This window comes from Alligator sinensis, unplaced genomic scaffold (genome assembly GCF_000455745.1).
Source record: "Alligator sinensis unplaced genomic scaffold, ASM45574v1 scaffold207_1, whole genome shotgun sequence".
Classification (NCBI taxonomy): Eukaryota; Metazoa; Chordata; order Crocodylia; family Alligatoridae; genus Alligator; species Alligator sinensis.
Genome location: NW_005842112.1, coordinates 386,807 through 394,931, shown reverse-complemented (window position 1 = coordinate 394,931; position 8,125 = coordinate 386,807). Strand labels below are relative to the sequence as shown.

The 8,125-nt window shown below is 38.6% G+C and overlaps 1 protein-coding gene across 12 annotated transcripts in view; it reads left to right on the top strand.

Moving 5' to 3' along the window:
- MTMR1 (myotubularin related protein 1) overlaps positions 1–8,125 on the top strand; it is a 41,751-nt gene continuing 33,626 nt past the window's right edge. For 5 of the 12 annotated variants that reach the window (XM_025205336.1, XM_025205342.1, XM_025205341.1 and 2 more), the window contains exon 1: positions 6,913–6,966. The gene's annotated coding sequence lies outside the window, so the exon portion shown is untranslated. Of the gene's footprint in view, positions 110–1,107; positions 1,214–1,366; positions 1,470–4,758; positions 4,783–6,912; positions 6,967–8,125 lie in introns of those variants that run through there. The other 7 variants (XM_025205345.1, XM_025205346.1, XM_025205344.1 and 4 more) reach the window with 7 other exon arrangements.

The following is an 8,125-nucleotide window of genomic DNA, read 5'->3' as shown; positions in this document are numbered from 1 at the left end:
CTCTTAGAGCCCTTAATTTGTCTTCTGGTCTTGTCACGGGGCCGTTGAGCTTGAGGACAGCCTCTCATGAAGTGACGACGGGTCATCTGTGACACCCTCTCGAATCCCAGTTGAGCATGTTTGCGCTCTGCACTGCGTGGTTTATGAATCATTCGTTTTAACGTTGTGGGATCCACCCAATGTTGGCGTGTGTCTGTTTGCCGTCTGATGTTTTTAAATTGATTTTTCATTTCAGTATCTGACTTCTTACTAAGTACAAAACATACAGAAACACAATTACACTTGATAATTACAGTTTCTCTAAGCATATACTGTGATTATGCATACCGCTGGGTTTGGGATAGGATAGAGCTCCAAGTTACCCCTGACTTGGTACTCTTGAAAATCCTGAGGCAGACCTAGGGTTGATGTCGGGTTCAGGTCGTTCCTTCCCATGCTCAGTATTTGCTGTTCTGCAGACTTCCCGAATCTAGATGGCCCCTCCCAAAGGCATCAGTTCAGATCAGTGACATCTGCTCTCCCTAGGCTGAGGCAATGTCTTGGGGGGTCCTTGTGTACCCATTTAACTGCACAGTTCAGCAGTGAGAAATGTTTCTGCCTCTCCCTTAGAGCAGAATTGCAGCTCTTACATCTGTTCTGAACACAGATGCAGCAATAGTAAAAGATGCCATTGGGGAAATTTTTGAGACAATTGCTGAGAATACTTCTATTTCCTTGATATGCTCCTGCCAGAGGAGCATGGCTTTGACTAGCAATCTTGACAGATATGTGGAGTTCTTGAAAGCACTTATGTATCTTGTGCTCAAAATACATTCTGTTTGAAGGCCTTAAAGACAAATATATGAATATTATTAAAATGGTATTGGATAAAGAGACTGAAAATGTTGCAACTCTGCAGGGCCATAACCATATTTGCTGATTTATTAACAGCTCTATATCAGAACTATAATTTGTGTTTTCCTGTAATGCCAGTGCTGCTCGTTTGTGGTGTTTGCAAGTTGTGTTAACGTGGGATGTAATGAAATCGTCTCAATGCTTCAGCGTAAAGTAGTAGTAGTTGCTGTTCTTGTTGTTTAGCAAACTGAAATATTTATTCTTTTCTTGTAGCCCTACAGGGTCACATGTCGAGTGGTGTAAACAGCTCATAGCTGCTACCATTTCTAGTCAGATTTCAGGGTCGGTGCCATCAGAGAGCGTATCCAGAGATTACAGGGTAAGTGGTGTTTACCATTTGAGGAATTTAAATTTCAGTGTTGAAGTGGTTGGTCAAGAAACCATTTGCTGCTCCGATCCTTGACTATTTGAGACTCAAATCTTACTCCCTAGTGAGTAGACGTGCAGAGGTTCCCTTTGTGTTTTATCCCAGAGGTTCTCAAACTGTGGTCTGCGGACCACCAGTGGTCTGCAAGCTACATTCAGGTGGTCTGCAGTAGTGTCGCAGAACGATCGAGAATATCTGTACTTTTAAGGTAAGATGACTGATATTAAAATATGAGTTGTGTGCTTTGATTTGTAGAACCAAAAAAAATGTATTAAGTGGTCTGCTTAGACCCTCAGCAATTTTCAAGTGGTCCATGGAAAAAAAAGTTTGAGAACCACTGTTTTATCCTACTTAGACTAATTAATGGCCCTCAATTCTACAGTACAAGAAGTAAGTGGAGAAAAGAGAAGGGAGTCCTAATGTGATGTCGTACAGCAAAGTTGTTTAAATAAAGATTATTACCCAGAAATTAGTATTACCCAAAAATTGTCTGAAAATTAGATCAATTTATAGTTATAGGCCTAAAATACCTTTCCCAGCTTGTACCTTGCATTCTAAGTACAGAATTCCATTATTTGGATTTCACCAAAAAAAAAATTATAATGCCTGCACCACCTTCAAAAATGTTTATCAGTTATACCGTTCTTCCATGGTTTTGATGTCTGTTTCATTTGGGGGTTTTTTGGTTTGTTTGGGGGTTTTTTTGCAGAGGGGGGAGGGGGGGGTTGGGTTACCTATGGTAGAGTTTCTTACAATCGAAACAGACTTCTTTCCTGTCTCCCAACAGCAAGAAAGTTGTTGAGGCAGTGATTGTGCAGTGTGGTTAGCCTGTTTGGAATCACTGAGGTTTTTCCCTATCATTTTTCATGCTCTCTTCACTTCCTTTTTCTATATATGCAGCCAGTCTATACAGCCAACCAGATCATTTTGTGTTTTCTCTCTCTCTCCTGTTAGTAATAAAAATGTAATCTCTGACCTTATTAATATTCTAGAATTTCTATTTAACTTTGGTCTTTTGCATACACCCTCCTCTTCAATCCTTGGATTTAAAAGACAAAATTGTGTTCTGCATGCAAAATGGCCAGATAAAGATTGGATCTTGTTTGCTTTACAGTGGAGTTAAATTAACTTTCCCAGGCTCTTTGTGTTTAAAAGGAGCTAGATGCTGTCTAGAAATAGTATATTCCTTTAACTTCTGTCACTGCGGGTCAGATTCAGCTTGAGCTTGAAGATGAATCCACTAAATGTATTTGATCCTAGTCTATTTAAAAATTCACCTCACAGAATTTGTTACTTATATTGGCGCAGTCAGCAGCTTGTACTCAGAAAAAGCCTAGCTCTTCTAGAGTATGGCAGCTGAATTGCAAATTCTCACTTCAGGTCAAGGCTGATGTCTTTGATAAAACATTGTGGGAAACCTTGCATTACAGCTGTCTATGTTGTGTTTGCCCTGTAGATCAAGGACTTCATTTTATCATGATCCAAGTCTGGGAACTTGGTGTTCAATTTACTGTTTCAGTTATAATGCATTCCTCCAGAGTAGAAGGAGCTTTTTATTCTAAATAGTCTGGTGTTCTCTCCTTTTCTCTCTTCCCAGACAGATCTTAGACTTGACTTCCGGAAAGAGAAATCTTTTGTGGCCTAATTAGTAGCATTTAACTCTAGTTCATTCCCTAGTCTTTCAGAAATCAAAGGAAAAAGAAGGTCAAACCTTTCTGTATTTGGAAGACTAGTTTGTTTATGAATTGTATTTAACATATTTTCATTGCTATGATTTAAACCACTGTGTTTGCAAGTAACACTGCAAAGTTTCCAATTGTAAGATATCTTTTACCCTTTCTTACTACAAATACGTAGCTTTTTAAAAAGATGGGAATGGTGTTGTATTGTGTCTCCTGGTGCTGCTTTGGAAAAGGGTCCCTTTCGCTTCTTACCAGAAGACTGGCTGTACTTTATTACCTCTTGACTGTCACTTAACATACTGGATTTTATATATTTCCAGAAAATCAACTGGAACAGCACATGCAATACTTCTAGGGTTTTTTAAAAATATATAGTCAGCTTGAAGCATGTGTAAGTAACAAACTCTAGTAGCACTGACTACAATCAAAAGCAAAGTGAGCAAGCGTACAGCCTTTCCCACAAAGCTGGCAAAACAGCCAAATCTTGATTCATACAATGTTCCTAAACCTTTTTTTTTTTTTTTTTGGCTTTGGCTTTGGCTGAGGGTAAAATCAACACACTTGCTTTTTTCTGTGATCCAGGTAAACTATCCAGCAATATCTAGCATCTCCTTCACATTTTTGTATGCATCTATATTAGTATTTTTCATTTTGAAATTGGATGCACTGACCTTATAACAAATGGAAAGAATAAATTAATTTCATACAATAGATTATTTACATAATGCATTGTATTGGTTGTGAAGTAATGATTTGGCAGGTAGACTGTTCCTTTAAAAGTAAGGTATCCCCTTTGACTGCACCTAGAAATTATTTTTGAAGAGTTAACTGGCCGGTTCAAATTTCATTCTCCTTTAAGAGGTTATTCTATCCTTAGTCTCATTGCTCTGCTTGAATTTACAGGTAAAGGGATGTCCAAACACTGTTTTATTTTTATAGGTGACTATAGATTTGCGACCTTCCCACGTCTGAGGCAGACGTCAGTGTGTTTATCTGTGCCGTAGGCACCTTTGGTTTGCAGTGCTGAAAATGCTATCCTCTGAAAACGATTCGGATATTTCAGTTAGAAAAGAAGGTCTCAGCCTACTCCATGAATGGGCCAGGCTGAAAAGAGTAGATAATTTTTAAAAACCCTCCAAATGTTTCTTATTTTTTGGCCTTCAGCTGGGTTTTCTGTCAGTTTCTGCGGTTCATAGGAGTAGTTTTACTGCTGTTAACTTGTGCCATTCCCTGTGTCCCTGAATGTACATGTAGGTATTGTAAAAACTCTGAGGATCCCAGAGGCCTCCCTGATGCACCAGAATGCTGCAAAAATGTAAAGGTTGTGAAGGAGCACATTTTGCTGCAAAGGGAAAGGTCAGGTTTGGAGGGTGGAGAACCAGCTTTCCTTCCTAGCTTCGCAGTTATTTGCCTTGCATAGAGTTCGAGTTGCTCCAAAACTCTGAGTTCGTGGTATCTCCCTTGATTGGGTAAACCCCTTAGGGCCTCCTTGGATAAGCGGGTGTTTGGGTGGAAAGTGCTGGTGATACTAGCTGGCTAGAAAACTTTGAATGCAAGTTGGCGGAAAGGTTGGATGTACCCACATGCAGACATTTGACTCAAAGCTAAAGGTCCATTAGATTTCATATCTGTTATTGTAGGCTTACTATATGCTGCCCAGAAAGATTGCTAACCTGTTCCGTGTTTCGGTGTAGCATGTTGTCATTGAATAAAAGGCTGCTCAGAACCAGATTCTCAAAAGAGCTTGACTCCCATTCAGACACTAAAATAAAAAGCCTGGTTTTTGTTAGTAACATTCTGTATTTTAACTAACAGGTATACAGGAGGCCTGATCTACGGGTAAGAATACCTTTGACTACCAGCAAATGGCCTCCTATCTCTGTCTTCTGTGCTGTGTTGAGAGCTCAGTGTGTCAAGTGTTCTTCTTTTCTTCATTAACGTTTTTTTATGGATAAGTTGGACCATTTTGCTATGCAGTGCAACAGCTTGTTTGCCATAGAAATGCTTTATATACATTACAGTGTTTTCATGAGCCATAAAAGCCAATGTGTGAGAGGGCAGTATATTTAAGTTATGTTACCAATATGCGGTACTAACTTCAGTTTTATTACGTTAATTTTGACAAAATGGATGCTCACAACTGATGCTTACATGCTTTGGACTACAGAGTACTGTATTAGCAGCTTTAATGTGTTATCTATGCTAAAGAATTTCAGTGTTAGCTTATGAAAAAGCAGTAAGTCTTTGTCTGTCCTATTTAAATAAGATTTCAATTCATGCTTGCGTTTGTACATGTTTTACCGTAATTGCTTCAGCCCTAGAGCAGAAGTGAAAGTTAGGATTGAAATTAGACATTAATGCAATGACCTGCATCTTTTTGATGATTTTAGAGGCTAGGTTTTATCCAGTGTTCTTTAAGGATAACAAAAGTGTGTGCCTGGTTTTCTCTTCCCTCTTGCTTTGGAATGCTAATCGAGTGAGAAAAGATATGGCTAATAGAATGACACTGCTCTCAAAATATTCCTAACAGTTTCATTCAAACAAGGCTTTTAGTTTATAATAGGGAATAATTTAAGCTTTGTAGCATGGTAAGATACTAATCAGTTGCTTCCATATCCAAAACCCACTTGGATGTGTATAACAGCTGTAGTATACAAAGGTCAGTATTTTCAATTCTTGAAGTAGTTGGAATGGGTTACGATAATAAAATCCATTTTTCCTTGGTCAACTTTATTTGTAAAGGCTTCTGGTCCATGAGTGGTGTGCAGTGCCTCTATTTGCTTCCTTTAATTCTTGGCTTAAAATTCCACTGCCCTTCTTCCTGTTTTTCTTTTTTTCATGAGGTTTTAGCATCTACCTTCTTGGACTTCACTTCTAGAAGTAGTCTTTATTTGGTTTCTGTGACCTAAATATAAATAATTGCCATATTTTCCCCTAAGATCTACCTGTTGGGAACCCTTCATCATGTGCAAGGTTTTAGGTTCAGTAGATTTCACATGCACCTAAATTCTCTAAATATGTAAGACATTCCTTTAATTTTTTTTTTGTTTTAGAGTTTCATAGAAACAATGCGAAAACTCAGTTTTATCATTAGATTCTACAAGGAGTACTGGCTGTTAAATGAGAAATTTTTGTGTTCCTGAATTGGTGCTGTTCTGGAAAAATAAATCATCTCTGACAGAAGATGGTAATTTCACTCCGGTTAGCATTGTAAGAAAAGTGAAGAACAACTGACTGGATGTAGCTAATAACTTGTGTTGCTGTTTTTTTCTGTTCCTACCTAAAATGCAGAGAGAACTTATAATTATTAAAAGGATTTAATTTATGTAGTAAGAGTTTTCCCGATAAAATACTAAAATGGGAATGAACAGAGATGTGAACCATTTGAATATTATGCTATTAAGAGTAATTTAGATACATTTTCTAATAGACGGTTTTGACAGCAGGATTGGAGTAACTAGGAAAATTGTATCAAACTATAAAATACTTACAGTATGGTCTGTACAGTACAACAATTCTTTAAATTATCTGAATGCTTCGATATTGAAAATATATTTTGTCCTGAAAAGACTGCGTGAATTTTCCCTTACTGCTACCATATCAAGCTCTACTCAGTCTCTTCTATTATTGAGCATGTGGCATATTCTTCATTATCTTGCTGTCAGATTGCTTGTTTTTAAAAGACAGTACATACTTTGTGTTCTTGGATGCCTGCATTAATTATTTTATGAAAATGTGGATGAGTATTCCACTTTGTATTTTACCAAATGGCTTAAGTTGCTGGGCCTAATAACTTTGAACGTTTTATAGGTGAAGTAGCTCATGCAGAATAGAAAATATTGAAAAGAAAGGTTGACGTTAAAGTATCTACTGTCTCTTTAAAAAAATATGATTCTGTCCTTTCACCTGTTGTCTGCATGTTTTTTTCCTATTACCTTTCTTGCCCTACTGCTGGCTCGTGCAATGCAGGAGATTCAGGATGGACACAATGGCTATCATTCTGAAGCAGAAGCTGATCAGGTGGCAAGTCTTACTCCTCTTTTGTTCATTACCTATGTAGAAGTTGCTGCTTAATCATATATGAACAGTGTATAGAATCTTCCTTTGTCCGGAAACTGTAGAAAAATTTCAGAGTAGTCATTGTCTATTAAGACTATCTCCCCTTTTACTCTTAGCCCCTACTAGTAAAACAAAAATAAAACCAAAATTTGTAACCCAAGAGGAGATGTTATCATCTCCTTTTTATCCCCAGAAAGGAGGTGAAACAGGGTCTCTATGGAGGCTCAGATGTTCAGGCACCTCAATATTTATAGGAATATCTGGTATTTTCAAAACATCAAAATAGATAAATATCAATGTTTGCACTGACATGTGAAAGAAAAGAACTTCATATTAATTAAATTTTGCTGGCACCTTAATTTAACAAGATTAATGGATAACTTTTTAAAGAAGAGTTTTCTAATAGAACAGGGGTAGGCAACCCCCAGCACGGGTGCCAGACTGTGGCAAGCAAAGGATTTTGTTTGGCGCGTGCACCTCGGGGCAGACGGTAGAGAAGGGGCCGGGGTTGCCACAACAAGGATTGGGCCCCTCACAGCCCCCCCGCTGTCTGCCTCTGGCACGCCAACATCTTATAAGTCAAGGTTGTGGGTGTTTTTGGCAGACTGCCTGAAAACGCTGCTGACCCCTGTAATAGAATATTTTTAAGAAGGAATATAGATAGTAGAGAAGATTAATTTAAAGCAATGACAGCATTGCACAAAAAGGCTAGATGAGTAGTTTATATACTTATATACATTGTTAAGAAAAGAACTACTGCTGAAAATAATTCCTGATTCTAAATGTTTCTAAAAAATTAAATTAGGGGTGCACTGATAAAGATTTTCTTGGCCAGTACAAATAGCTCATTATTAACCTGCCATATCGGCCAATACCGATCTGATAACCGATTTACAGGAATGTAATTCGGCAACTTGGAGAACAGCATTTGGCCAATAAGTCTGTGGAGGGGCGGGCAGATACAGGCCTCCACGGTGAGGGAAGAAGTGGGAAGGGGGTTGGGGTTGGGGCTGGGGCAGGCACTGCCCAGTCAGGACAGTGAATGGGACCCCGGGAGTGGGATGGAGCTGTGGGCAGCGCATCCAGGAGGCGCAGAGAGGTAGGGAGGAGGGGCAGGCAGTTC